Source organism: Schistocerca piceifrons, chromosome 5, assembly GCF_021461385.2.
Source record: "Schistocerca piceifrons isolate TAMUIC-IGC-003096 chromosome 5, iqSchPice1.1, whole genome shotgun sequence".
Lineage (NCBI taxonomy): Eukaryota > Metazoa > Arthropoda > Insecta > Orthoptera > Acrididae > Schistocerca > Schistocerca piceifrons.
In genome coordinates, this window is record NC_060142.1 from 569,569,615 (window position 1) to 569,585,452 (window position 15,838).

The window sequence follows — 15,838 nt, forward strand, 5'->3', positions numbered from 1 at the left end:
GGTACAGTACTTCCCAGTCCCATCGACCGAACAGAGCAGCCACAGCTTGCGCTGCATGCGCCCGCGCTTTGTCGTGCAAAATGATGGGTGGTTGCGCAGAAAGTGTCGCCGCTTCTTTCGCAAAGCTGGTCGCAGGTGATGCTCCAAAAACGAACAATAATACTGTGCATTGTGGAGGAAGGTAACGCGTTAGGATAACATCGTCACAGTCGTACACGAGAATCACTATAACTTTCATCATACTGGGGCTCTGACGCACTTTAGACTTTCGCGGCGACCAATAATGGCGCCATTCGTTGGATTGGTGTTTCAGTTTTGGCTCGTACGATGTGGCCCATGTCTCATCCAGTGTTACGATACGGCGTAAGAAAGCCTCTCCTTCGCGCTCATAGCGCTCGAAGTGCGTCTGAGCAGCGTCGTAACACATCGATTTCTGCATTTCCGTCAAGTCACGCGGAACCCATCGTGATGCAATTTTTCGCATGCCCAGGCGTTCCTTCAGGATACGAAGCACAGTCGTATGCACTACTCCGGTTTCGTGGGCGAAATCACGAATCGTATGGCGTCGATCACTGTCCACTGACGAGGCAGCAGCATGCACTTCTTCTTCAGAGACGCTAGGACGACCTGCACGGTGCATGTCTGCCACAGTTTGCCGACCTTGGTTGGAGGCTTTTACCCAACGTGCCACTGTTCTGTACGACGGTGCCGATTCCCCGCACGCCTCTTGAAGATCTTGATGACACTGCCGTGCTGTACGGTCTCTGGCACATTCAGTCTTGATCCAACTCCACTGTTTCTGTTTCGAAAACATAGTGACACCGTTACGTAAGACCGCTCGCTCACAAGTGACTGTGTTTCCCTCTATTGTGCGCACGCCTGTGACGTGGGACGGGCGAGTCCATTTGCTCGGAGGTAAGGTAGGTATGTCAACAACGTGTGCTATCAGCGACAGTAGTAGATTCCATTGCATAGTGTCTCCACAGCAGTGTTGCCACTATTTAAGTTCCAACCTACCTAATTATCTTACAAAAAAATGGTTCACATGGCTCTGAGCACTATGGGACTTAACTACTCAGGTCATAAGTCCCCTAGAACTTAGAACTACTTAAACCTAACTAACCTAAGGACATCACACACATCCATGCCCGAGGCAGGATTCGAACCTGCGACCGTAGCGGTCGCGCGGTTCCAGACTGTAGCGCCTAGAACCGCTCGGCCACACCTGCCGGCTAATTATCTTACAGTTAAATTACATTCACACTACTATGTTCCTGTTCCGTGGCGGTAATACTGCGTCCTTTTTTATGCTAAGTGAAAAATAGCACATTCAGTGAATCTAAATTAAGATCCAGGAACTAGTGGACGACACAAGAACTGAAATTTAGGATATCAAAGAACATACAGAATATATGGTCTCCGCTTTCAAACGTTCTTTTACAAGGAACATAACCCCATGGCAAAGATTAGTAGTCCTAGTGGCGTTGTGAAATAGATTATATCACTAAAATTGAACAAGTTTCCAGAGCTCGATGGAATCTCTGACAGATTATATACCGAATTTGCTGCTGATTTAGCTCCTCTTTTAATCCTACCGGTAGATCCCTCGAACAAAAACCCGTGCCCACTAGTTGGCAGAAAGCGTAGTTCACACCTGCTTACAAGAAGGGCATCAGAAGTGACGCATAAAACTACTGTTCAATATCCTCGACATCTATCCGTTGTAGAAATGTAGAACGGACTCTGAGGCTAAATTGTAAGTAGGCTGTTTAGGTTTTTATGTTGGTAACGCCACGTAGCGCTCTGTATGAAAATCACTGACTGTGCTGTGTGAAGTCTGTGGCTGGTTTGCATTGTTGGAATATTTGCTATTGTAGTGTTGGGCAGTTAGATGTGAACAGCGCGTACCGTTGCGCAGTTGGAGGTGGGCCACCAGCAGTGGTGGATGTGGGGAGAGAGATGGCAGAATTTTGAGAGCGGACGATCTGGACGTGTGTCCATCACAAAGCGTAAATTTGTAATACTGTAATACTGTATATATCAGTTCATGATATACAGTATTACAGTATACATCATATATATATATGTTGTTGTTGTGGTCTTCAGTCCTGAGACTGGTTTGATGCAGCTCTCCATGCTACTCTATCCTGTGCAAGCTTCTTCATCTCCCAGTACCTACTGCAACCTGCATCCTTCTGAATCTGCTTAGTGTACTGATCTCTTGGTCACCCTCTACGATTTTTACCCTCCACACTGCCCTCCAATGCTAAATTTGTGATCCCTTGATGCCTCAAAACATGTCCTACCAACCGATCCCTTCTTCTAGTCAAGTTGTGCCACAAACTTCTCTTCTCCCCAATCCTGTTCAATACCTCCTCATTAGTTACGTGATCTACCCACCTTATCTTCAGCATTCTTCTGTAGCACCACATTTCGAAAGCTTCTCTTCTCTTCTTGTCCAAACTGGTTATCGTCCATGTTTCACTTCCATACATGGCTACACTCCATACAAATACTTTCAGAAACGACTTCCTGACACTTAAATCTATACTCGATGTTAACAAATTTCTCTTCTTCAGAAACGATTTCCTTGCCATTGCCAGTCTACATTTTATATCCTCTCTACTTCGACCATCATCAGTTATTTTACTCCCTAAATAGCAAAACTCCTTTACTACTTTAAGTGTCTCATTTCCTAATCTAATCCCCTCAGCATCACCCGATTTAATTTGACTACATTCCATTATCCTCGTTTTGCTTTTGTTGATGTTCATCTTATATCCTCCTTTCAAGACACTGTCCATTCCGTTCAACTGCTCTTCCAAGTCCTTTGCTGTCTCTGACAGAATTACAATGTCATCGGCGAACCTCAAAGTTTTTACTTCTTCTCCATGAATTTTAATACCTACTCCGAAGTTTTCTTTTGTTTCCCTTACTGCTTGCTCAATATACAGATTGAATAACATCGGGGAGAGGCTACAACCCTGTCTCACTCCCTTCCCAACCATTGCTTCCCTTTCATGCCCCTCGACTCTTATAACTGCCATCTGGTGTCTGTACAAATTGTAAATAGCCTTTCGCTCCCTGTATTTTACCCCTGCCACCTTCAGAATTTGAAAGAGAGTATTCCAGTTAACGTTGTCAAAAGCTTTCTCTAAGTCTACAAATGCTAGAAACGTAGGTTTGCCTTTTCTTAATCTTTCTTCTAAGATAAGTCGTAAGGTTAGTATTGCCTCACGTGTTCCAACATTTCTACGGAATCCAAACTGATCTTCCCCGAGGTCCGCTTCTACCAGTTTTTCCATTCGTCTGTAAAGAATTCGCGTTAGTATTTTGCAGCTGTGACTTATTAAACTGATAGTTCGGTAATTTTCACATCTGTCAACACCTGCTTTCTTTGGTATTGGAATTATTATATTCTTCTTGAAGTCTGTGGGTATTTCGCCTGTCTCATACATCTTGCTCACCAGATGGTAGAGTTTTGTCATGACTGGCTCTCCCAAGGCCATCAGTAGTTCTAATGGAATGTTGTCTACTCCCGGGGCCTTGTTTCGACTCAGGTCTTTCAGTGCTCTGTCAAACTCTTCACGCAGTATCATCTCTCCCATTTCATCTTCATCTACATCCTCTTCCATTTCCATAATACTGTCCTCAAGTACATCGCCCTTGTATAAACCCTCTATATACTCCTTCCACCTTTCTGCCTTCCCTTCTTTGCTTAGAACTGGGTTGCCATCTGAGCTCTTGATATTCATACAAGTGGTTCTCTTCTCTCCAAAGGTCTCTTTAATTTTCCTGTAGGCAGTATCTATCTTACCCCTAGTGAGACAAGCCTCTACATCCTTACATTTGTCCTCTAGCCATCCCTGCTTAGCCATTTTGCACTTTCTGTCTATCTCATTTTTGAGACGTTTGTATTCCCTTTTGCCTGCTTCATTTACTGCATTTTTATATTTTCTCCTTTCATCAATTAAATTCAATATTTCTTCTGTTACCCAAGGATTTCTATTAGCCTTGTCTTTTTACCTACTTGATCCTCTGCTGCCTTCACTACTTCATCCCTCAGAGCTACCCATTCTTCTTCTACTGTATTTATTTCCCCCATTCCTGTCAATTGTTCCCTTATGCTCTCCCTGAAACTCTCTACAACCTCTGGTTCTTTCAGTTTATCCAGGTCCCATCTCCTTAAATTCCCACCTTTTTGCAGTTTCTTCAGTTTCAATCTGCAGTTCATAACCAATAGATTGTGGTCAGAATCCACATCTGCCCCTGGAAATGTCTTACAATTTAAAACCTGGTTCCTAAATGTCTGTCTTACCATTATATAATCTATCTGATACCTTTTAGTATCTCCAGGATTCTTCCAGGTATACAACCTTCTTTTATGATTCTTGAACCAAGTGTTAGCTATGATTAAGTTATGCTCTGTGCAAAATTCTACAAGGCGGCTTTCTCTTTCATTTCTTCCCCCCAATCCATATTCACCTACTATGTTTCCTTCTCTCCCTTTTCCTACTGACGAATTCCAGTCACCCATGACTATTAATTTTTCGTCTCCTTTCACTACCTGAATAATTTCTTTTATCTCGTCATACATTTCATCAATTTCTTCATCATCTGCAGAGCTAGTTGGCATATAAACTTGTACTACTGTAGTAGGCATGGGCTTTGTGTCTATCTTGGCCACAATAATGCGTTCGCTATGCTGTTTGTAGTAGCTAACCCGCACTCCTATTTTTTTGTTCATTATTAAACCTACTCCTGCATTACCCCTATTTGATTTTGTATTTATAACCCTGTAATCACCTGACCAAAAGTCTTGCTCCTCCTGCCACCGAACTTCACTAATTCCCACTATATCTAACTTTAACCTATCCATTTACCTTTTTAAATTTTCTAACCTACCTGCCCGATTAAGGGATCTGACATTCCACGCTCCGATCCGTAGAATGCCAGTTTTCTTTCTCCTGATAACGATATATATGATGGCTTTTTAATATTATGAAGTTAAATACGTTGTTTGTTCTCTATCAAAATATTTCATTTGCTAACTATGCCTATCAGTAGTTAGTGCCTTCAGTAGTTATAATCTTTTATTTAGCTAGCAGTATTGGCGCACGCTGTATTGCAGAGTTCGCGTAACGAAGATTTTTGTGAGGTAAGTGATTCATTAAAGGTATAGGTTATTGTTAGTCAGGGCCATTCTTTTGTAGGGATTATTGAAAGTCTGATTGCATTGCGCTAAAAATATTGTATGTCAGGTTAGTGTTGATCAGAGTAAGTAAAGAGAGAAATGTCTGATTACCTTCAGTTCTGCTCAGCTGTTTGAAAATCAAATAACGTAAGAGGTTTATCAGCACAGTAATTCACAAATTTTTCTAAGGGGAGGTTTCGAAACGTAATCAGGTATTTCGAATAGAATATCCGCCTCCATGCCCACATTAATCATGCGAAACCCGACTCACTCTTTTCTGACATATCCTGAAAGCCATGGATCAAAGGAGTCGTACAAATGTGAAATTTATTAATTTCTCAAAACGATTTGACTTTGTATCCCACAAACGTTTACTATGGAAAGTAGACTGGTGTGAAGAACTTAGAGATGAAAGTAACTTTCGCAAGATGTGTCGCTGCCGAGTTACAAAGCTCGATGATACTTGGACATACATAGGAAAGAACTGTTGAGGTATAGCAGAGAAGGTAACTGAAAGAAATTCGCAATGAGACGAACACAATGACACTTTTATTCAAAGACAATAATTACCCTGAAGTCACTGTGATTAGTGACGATCCCCTAGACCAGGGCTTCCCTACCTTTTCACCTGGCGGACCCCTTCTTCAGTCGAAAATCCATAGTCAGTCAAGAGCACAGTAACTTTAAATTTCAGAGCGAAACTCATGGGAACTGAAAGCTTCTTAATGCAAGTGCATGTTCCCAATGATCCCTCCCCCCTCTCCCCCCGAAGTATCAGCAGTCTTTGGTTTAGAGATGAATGGAAACAACTTGAAATTAACGATCCGATTTGAATTCCCACTGTATCCAGACACTTACTAGTGGATTTACTCCCTTTGTTCAACACACTATAGCCTGATTAAAATTATTTGGTAATTGAAATTTCACACGATGGAGCTGTCTTCTTCCAACAGCAATCAACGTCACGTCCAAACTGTTCGCTGTTGACAAGCTGCCGCTTATGGTCTGTTCACTTCTACTGTTTGGCTACTGTTGTGTAAGGAGCATGCATATTTCGTAACAGTCGCGTGTGTGTGCGTGTGTGTGTGGTTTTCCGTGAAATCCGAAGAAAAATGTTCAAATGTATGTAAAGTCCTCCTTTGGTCGTCCTCCCTCCTCGTTCCTTTCAACTGGAAACTTCCCTTGTTGTGAAGGCGATGGAGAAACTGCATCCTTCTTCAATGATCCTGACTGCAGCCACCAATCCATGTTTGAAGTAATAAACTGGTCAAAAATCGACTTATGAAATAGGTTGTGCACTTTGTCGCGAAAGAGTCTTATAAGAGAAACCGCATTCTCCGGCACTAAACTGTGTATACGTTCTCACTTAGGAACCGCAAAGGCTGCTTGGGGATACGACCTGAAGTAAAAGTACACATGTTTTTCACACGAAAAAAAAGTGAAGAATTTGATTTACACATTTTTATTCAATAATTTTACTCATTATTTTACACGATTTGGTGAAAGGTGGCCGCGGACCCCATAGAAAGAGCCGGCGGACCCCTATGGGGTCCGCGGACCACACGTTGGGTTCAAATGGCTCTGAGCACTATAGGACTTAACAGATATGGTCATCAGTCCCCTAGAACTTACAAGGGAACCTCCCCATCGCACCCCCCTCAGATTTAGTTATAAGTTGGCACAGTGGATAGGCCTTGAAAAACTGAACACAGATCAATCGAGAAAACAGGAAGAATTTGTGTGGAACTATGAAAAAAATTAATAAAATACACAAACTGAGTAGTCCATCCGCAACATAAGCAACATCGATGATAATGTAAGCTGAGGAGCGCCGTGGTCCCGTGGTTAGCGTGAGCAGCTGCGGAGTGAGAGATCCTTGGTTCAAGTCTTCCCTCGACTGGAAATTTTACTTTTTTTATTTTCGCAAAGTTATGATCTGTCCGTTCGATCATTGACGTCTCTGTTCACTGTAATAAGTTTAGTGTCTGTGTTTTGCGACCGCACAGCAAAACCGTGCGATTAGTAGACGAAAGGACGTGCCTCTCCAAAGGGAACCGAAAACATTTGATCGTAAGATCCTAGGACAATCGATTCCTCCACAGGAAAACACGTCTGATGTATTCTATACGACACTGGTGACGGCATGTGCGTCACATGACAGGAATATGTTGTCGACCCACCTAACTTGTACACTTGGCGAATGGGTAAAAAGATTCTTCTACCTTGCCCGATTTAGGTTTTCTCGTGGATGTGATAATCACTCCCAAAAAAGTGATGAAAACATAAGAGTTTGTCACATAAACTGAAAAAAAATTAAACTTTTCACTGGAGGGAAGACTTGAACCCACACGCGTTCGATGGGATTTAAGTCGTGGGAACGGGCTGGACAGCCTATTCACGGAATACCCTCTCGACACAATTCCTCCAACTGCGCAGTTTGATGCGGTCGCGCACTGCCGCCCATAAAAATGAAGTCAGGGCCGAATGCACACCTGAAACGACGCACATGGGGAAGGAGGGCAACAAAGTTGACAGATGAGTGTACCGTGTTCAAAGATTTGGAGGTCAGTACACACGTTAAATATTATGCCTCCCCACACCGTGACACACTGATCACCAAAACGGTCACGTTCGACATTGCTGGACATACCGTCGCACTGCGAGAGGCGCGAGCACGCTGGGATATGTATTCTACGATTTTTATTTCCTTCTGAACTGCTTCGTCATCTAGTGGTAAATTTATGTACAGCTGGTGAACAGATTAATAAGAGAGTCGGAATTTTAATAGTGGCAACTATTTATTTACAGCTCGTACAAAATAGATACGTGTTTCAAAGTTTTACTGACCTTCAAAGTAGTCACCAGCATTGTGTATAACCCGTTGCCAGCGATGTAGAAGTCGTAAGATACTCTTAGGAGTGCCAGTTGTGTTGACAGTTGGAGCGGCGCGGTCTATTGCCCGACGAATTTGTAGCAGCTCTGAAGCGAATGCCATGAAGCGTTTCCTTCAGTTTAGAAATCGAGTTGAACTCACGACGGCGTAAGTCAGGGGAGTGCAGTAGGTGGTATAGCACTTTAGCAGCCCCATCAGTCAAACAAATCAGTAACAGCTTGCACTGTACGTGCATGAGCATTGTCCTGCAAAATGATGGTTAGGTCCTGCAGAAAGTGTCATCACTTCTGTCTCTAAGCTGGTCGTAGGTTGTGTTCCAAAAATGAACAGCATAGAGACAGAAGTGATGACACGTTCTGCAGCACCTGACCATCATTTTGCACGACAATACTCATGCACGTAAAGTGCAAGCTGTTACTGATTTGTTTGATTGCTGGGGCTGCTGAAGTGCTATACCACCTACTGCACTCCCCTATTTTTAAAGCTATTTTTAAAGCGGGTCTTCTGTTCCATATTCTTGTGGAATTATTATTCCATAGGTTATAAATCCTCATACGGATTTAATGGTGCTAAGAGCATAATGTCCAGTCTACTATATTTAGATTACTAATCTGAGCCAAATGGGAATGGATGTTTATGAACAGACTTTCTGTGTGTCCTTTAATATAGTAACCGTCCTTGGATCCACCACTTTCCATTGGTATTTGCGGTGGTGATGATATCTTTTATTCTCCACTCATAGCCAGAATTTTCCATACATTATGTTCAAGTAATATGTAAGTCTGCAATGGCTCCTTTTTGTAAATCCAGTTTATATTATTCCATTACAGCAGATGTTTTCAGTCCCCAGTTTGCGTCCTTGACTTCCATTTCTTCGATTTCCAATTTCCTTTCTCACACCTAACACATAAACTGTACTTAAAGGTGTAATTTCTTTAATAGGGAATGGTTTAAATCTATTTGATTCATTGTCTTAAGAACTGTGGAATAACTTCTTTGTGGGAATATGTCCTAATTTAGTAATATCTATATTTGACAGTATTGTAGAAAACAGTATCCGGGATTAAGAAAAATATGTTGTCCTAGCTTTAATATAACACTTCTGTATAATTATTGGGGTCTGTATTGATAATCTCCATATAGTTTACAGATAAATAATTAAAATTGTGGGTAGTCAGAACATAGTTTATAATCTTTCCTCAGTCTCCATTTTATGGGATGCATTCTTCTACACCATTCAACTTTTGTGTATTCTTATTGCCACAGTAGACAAGTCGCAGAACACTGTTAAATATAATACGGCAGCTCTTTTGTAAGTTATGCAATAATTTACACTGAGTACAGTGGAGCACATTGTAATTACTATTTCTTGGTGTACAATAGACTTTGACAGTTTTCCAGAGTGTCGGTCAAACCATCCACGCTGTAGTTATAAACCGTCGATTCAACACTGGTAATACCATGCTCTTTAGCCAAGATAGATGTAAAAGTTTCTTGCAGATGTGAATTATGGTACTTTATGAACCTGGCGAGATTGTTATCGATATCTTTGATCACTCCTGGATTTGTAATTTGACATATACATTGTTATTTATCTTCATTCTGTAGTTCGAGCTCAGTTATGTTAAACAATCTATTCTGATAGTCTTATAACTATTTACTATCACATTTCTGTTTCCTTGTTGTCTCCCTGCAGAGAGAAGAAGTTTTCTGATGTTAGATAGTCGCACATTCCCATTTTGTTAAAAAGATACCATCAAAATCTTGTGTTATATCCACATATATAAGGCAATAGCCTACATAGAGCTGCTTCAATATTCCAGCAAGTTTCTTCATCAGAACCATCTCTACATTTCAGCCAATTCCACTTTATGTGATATAACCACATGCTTCCTTGCCAATTTTTTACAGTATCTGTGTTGCTGTAATGTTGTTATTGCAGTGGAAGAGAAGTGGTAATTTGCCCTTGACAAGATGCCATGCCTAGATGAAGGTGGATGAATGTAGATAATTGTTAGACACATCACACATTTTCCTTCTTTAAATCACATTCCATCCCATCTCTAACTGTTCCTGGCAATTCACTTGATCACAGATTTTAACGACCACACTAATGATACAAAACGGTTCTGTAATAGGCGTAAGCACATTTAAATACTTCTTGCTAAGAACGTGCCGTTTTCCGTGTAATTTATAAGACCAATGTCAGTAAGAGATTGTCCACGTTTGCTAATAATAACGAAAAACCAAAGCATTTGTCAGATGGTCTCCTCTCCTTCCCTAATAGCTGAGAGATGTTTAGCAGTTTGGAGGAATCCATGTTGACACTTTCCATTACCACAGAAAACTGATCTGTTGCGCCTATGGAACTCACTTTAAATTCTAAAGATCCAAGATGCCGACAGTTCAGGTCATGTGACCTTCCAGTCACACCTTCTAAATTTGTTTGCACTTGCAATTCAGTAGTAAAATTCTAGCCGAACTGCGATGTTTTCTATGTGTGCTTGTGTGTGTGTTGCTCAGAAGTAGAATCCAGGGATGGATGCACTTCGAGGTAGGGTCCGCGAGTTGATTAACCAGGGTAGCATCTGGAGGTGAACCCACGAATCCACAAGTGTTAGGTAGGGGGTAGGTGTTGAAGGTCGTTCCAGAAGCTTTCCATCTGTGGTATGGTCTGAGAATGGATCTACATGTGATAGGTGTGGGCTAGGATCAGTGGTATATGTGCACACACACACACACACACACACACACACACACACACACACACACACACAGCCAAAATCAAAATAATGCTATTTGGCTAGGAGTTTACAAATGAATTGTAAGTACATTGTATAAAACACCAACAAGCATTATTACAGTGTGCTCCACTGTACACAGTGGTAATTTCTTCTATGTGCTAAGAATTGGATACATTACAAAAGATTTTCTGTGTTGTGTTTTCACAGTGTTCTGCAGTTTGTCTGTGTGGCAATAAGAACCCAATAAGTTCCCCAATGTACAAGTAAGCATCCCAGACAGTCAAGAACGAGAAAAGATTCTAAACCATGTTCTGAATGCCTATAGTTTTAATTAATTACCTGTAAATCACATGGAAATTGTTAACTCAGTTTCAATAAAGACAACATAAGTATTACCCAGAAGTGTGGTATTAAAACTGACGAACATATTTCTCTCAATCCAGGACATTGTTCTCCACAATACAGCCAAATATAGATATTACCATATTAGGATTGGTTCGCACAAATAATATTACTCCAGAGGTCTTAAGAAAAAGAACCAATCTATCAAATAGATTTCAACCATTCCCTATTGAAGTAATTACACCCTTAAGTACAGTTAATGTGTTACATGTGTGAGAAAGGAAATTGCAAGTGAACGAGATCGGAGTCAAAAACCCAAACTGGAGTGTATGGTGGAAACACCTACCATAACAGAAGAGTACAAACTGTATTCAGAAAAAGGAAGAAGCTATTGCAGGCTTACATATCGCCTAAAGATAAGTGTGCAGAAAACTGCGTATGACTAGGGAATACAAGATATCCTCATTTAGAGTAAATTCCAGTGGAAAAGTTACTACTTCATATCTAAAAAAAAATCATCTATTGAATAGATAGAGTTGTCACTGACAAGTTCATTTAATTTCTTTTTAAACGTTGTCCGGCTATCTGTCAGACTTTTAATGCTGTTTGGCAGATGACCAAAGATTTTTGTAGCAGCATAATTCACCCCTTTCTGTGCCAAAGTCAGATTTAACCCAGAATAGTGAAGATCATCCTTTCTTCTAGTGTTGTAGCTATGCAATTCGCTATTAGTTTTAAATTGGGATTTGTTATTAATAACAAATTTCATAAGTGAGTATATCTATTACAAAGGTTTTTAATTTTTCGTATATATTATGTTAATCTGACAAGTTCCACATCATTATGAAACGACGCATTCGTGACCTATGAAACAAGTATGGAACAAGTATTAATGTAATGTAACTGTGTGCAGAATCAGAAACAAGCCACAATCAGATACATGTTAAAAAGGATCCTCCTAAACACTTCTGATTACCAAAAAGAGTCCACCTGCTTAGCTGAGTGGTAACATGCTTGCCTACCATGAGGGGACCTGGGTTCCATTCCCAGTTGGGTTGGAGATTTTCTCTGCCCGTGGGCTGGGTGTTGTCTTGTCCTCATCAACATCTCTTCATCACCGACGCGAAAGTCACACAACATGGCGTCACCTGAAGTAAGATTTGCATCTGGCGGCCGAACTTCCCCGGATGGGGCCTCCCGGCCAACAATGCCACACACACTCTCATGTCAATTCATTTACCGAAAAGAAGTGGTCACTATAAAACATGTATCATTAAAAACGTGCACAAAAAGCACCGATAGACAAACTAAGCAAATAACTAAAAAAACTAGCCAAACTACACTAACACACAAGTCCGCACTACCACAAAAAAGAAAAAAAAAGCATACAGTGACCTACCATAACAAATTCACACATAAAACAGGTAACATATACGAAACACAAGGCTTAACATTGCTTACAAAACAAACAGCTTAATACAAAAGCATATCCCATAACTGAAATCAAAACCAGGAAGAAATTAACAATTTGGTGTTTATCAGATCAGTTACAGAGATTGTGAAAAACTATGCGTTGGAATGACTGGCAGAAGCTTTGGCACAAGATATAAAGAACACATCAGAGCACTGAAATACGGAACACACCATTCAACATGTGCAGAAATATCAAAGTCCAAGCACTATTGCAAAAGGTATGAACATCGTAACAATCAGTACAGACAGATATCTCCTCCCTTCTCAAGAAAATTCCCACATACACAAAGCGTTAACACAAAATAAACAGTTGCTCAGTGATTAAATAAATATTGGAAACCGGACACTATATACGCCAACTGAAGAAATCTCATGAAGAAGAAAAGGACATTTATGTCCTTCACCGTCTCCGACTCAACCCCTCGCCATCCCACTCCCCTCCCCCCTCCCCAGTTTCAATTCACTTCTTGCTTCTCACCTTTTCCTCCATCTCACTCTCCATCACACTACTAGGTATTTATGTCCACTCATCATTGCTTCTCCCTCCCCCACCTATCCACCACACTATTCTTTCGTTATACAGTACATAAATATTTAGCAAATAGAATAACAAATATATAATTAATAACAGAGAAACAGAAAAAAGTGTAGGTCAAAGACAAACTAGAGGCAACGTTGGCAACAGTACAGAACACGATACACGCTTAGAAGTACGCAGATGAACAGTAAACAGCGTTGTACGGAAAAAGTGTACTGTGTAAAATGTAAAGAAGTGCATAGTTCTGTAAAGCAACAAAAAATTAGGCCAGTCGTATCAGTATCTATTGAAGAAAGAAATTAAAGACTCGCTAGTAGACGGCATTTTCTGACTTGGCGGAAAACCAAGCAGATAATACCGTAAGCAAATACCAACAAATTGTTAACGAACTTTCTTTTGATCTCTAGAATACTGTACATTTTAGCCACCTTACACACACACACACACAAACACACACATACACACACACACACACACACACACACACACACACACACACAACTTAAACGCTTTCGAAGCTGGTTCCCGTGAAACATGATGAGAAACACGAAAAGTGATATCTGTGCTTTGCCGTAGTTGAACATTGACCGTTCAGTATAAGCTGACAATTAGGGCCATTTGTAGTTTGCCCTGCAAGTTAACTTCAGCTGTACCTGAACTACTGCATGCACTCTATTGAGTGCAAGCGGACGCCTTGCTCCACAGCGACACGGGAAGTACTTGCCTTGTGTCTCCTTAAATTTCAGTTCAGTAGTTAACAACATGACGTATTTATTATACATTATAACGTTCTAAGGTCCTATTATTCTGTGAATTACTGCATTTCGGCTTGTGCTAGTACGACTTTAATGTCGTATTGCTTGCGAAAGTCAAAGGTCAAGAACGATTCACGGTAGACCTGATTTCTCGAACTATTATTCCCTCTCGACTGGTATGGTTCCTCAACAACTTAACTTTGTTATTACACGAACGTATTACAGCAACTTCTGTTAAGACTAGGGCACTGCCTCTACAGTGTTACGTATTAGGAATTTATGGTGGAAAAATATGACACAGACATAGAAAAAAGGCCAGATCATAGTACGGAAAAGGAATAAATTTCAATTTGAAGAGGTATTGTGGATAATACCGGAATTAAAAATGAAAAATAAATTATTGGAAAAATACAACAGTTGCTGCTATATCTACAAAAAATTATGTCAAAGGCTGTGTAAAAGAAGACAACACAGGCAGGTAGAGTTGATAACGAACTATATTTTCTCCTAATTGAAATCACTGGTATATAGTGTATACGTGATGAATATTTTTGTGAGATTCCTGTAAATAAAACATGCCAATTTGTTGTTCTTGTTGATCCCAAAGTAAAGCTACAATAATTCTAGGGTGACCAGATGTCCTGCGTTTCGCAAGATACTCATTTTTTTGAGGCCTTACCCCGTGGCCCGCCACGGCGTTACAAAATCTTAAAAATACCCTGTGTCTCAATGTTATCCTGCGAACCATTCTGCGAAATTCGATTATCGTCTTATTCAAGAGCAATCAGTAACTATACAGTTAATGGAGAATTGAATTTGTGTATGAAGGGCTCTTTACGGAGGAGAGGAAGTTTCGTTTATAACAATATCTCTACGAAGTGCAGCTGGCAAAGCTGATAATCACAAGTTCAGGAAATCTCCTGTTCTGTTCGATCGTTTTATCGGCCAGCGATCTTGTGACTTTCTTTCGTACTATCGCAACGACATGTCTCAGTGATTTTAATGTAACGTGGATGTTAATAACAAAAGTAACTGTGAATCATGGGCCGATGTATCTTCTAGGGTGTAGGTCATGCATAAAAAAGGCAATAATTAAATGAAAGACTGCAATCACGGTTCTGTTCCATTCTCGGGCTTTCACTCGTCCCGCAATCTAGAGAAGTCTGATAGTACTTGCCGCTGTAATTAATTCTCGTGATAAAAACAGTCACTTTATTACGATTTTTTTCGATTTTTCGGCATTGAATTCTTCATTATTTACCGTGATTGTTTCATCTGAATGTTGTCATCTTGTTTTCAAACTGATTATAAGATGATAACGTTTTTCTCTATTATTCTAATACGTGAACTGCTCACCTGCAACCATCTCTCATAAACAAATCAAATATTATACTGCGTTCAGTCAAGTAATTTTGTTTTTTGGAGGACAACATTTTCATCTTTGTCTGTTACCTTTACTGTAAAACATTTAGATGTCCATACATACCGTTACTGTATGAGTACTTGTAAATTTGTTCAGACACAACAGGAGTTTGTGCAATGGTAGGATTTAATGCTATTTTCTCCAGTGTTTGACGAAACTGTGAAATTTTAAGCAGAGCCATAGCTTATCGTTGTGGCTGGTTCGACGTTCGTTTGGTAGGCCTTGCACTCGTACCGCGCGAGCCAAATGTCAGTGATTGTTCGAAGAAGCTCGATGCTGTATCGAACGCTGCTGCGTACTGGCAAATCCCAAACCCGTTTGAATGCGAGTATCGTTTGCCCAGCTCTAGCGTCAGCTGTTAAGTGGTGTTTGTTTGAGCTGTCGTCATGCCAAAACTCAAAGGAAAACTAAGTTGAACGTCGAACTGCGATCATTATAGCCATTTATTGTGTCAAAGATAAATCCGAGAATGACAT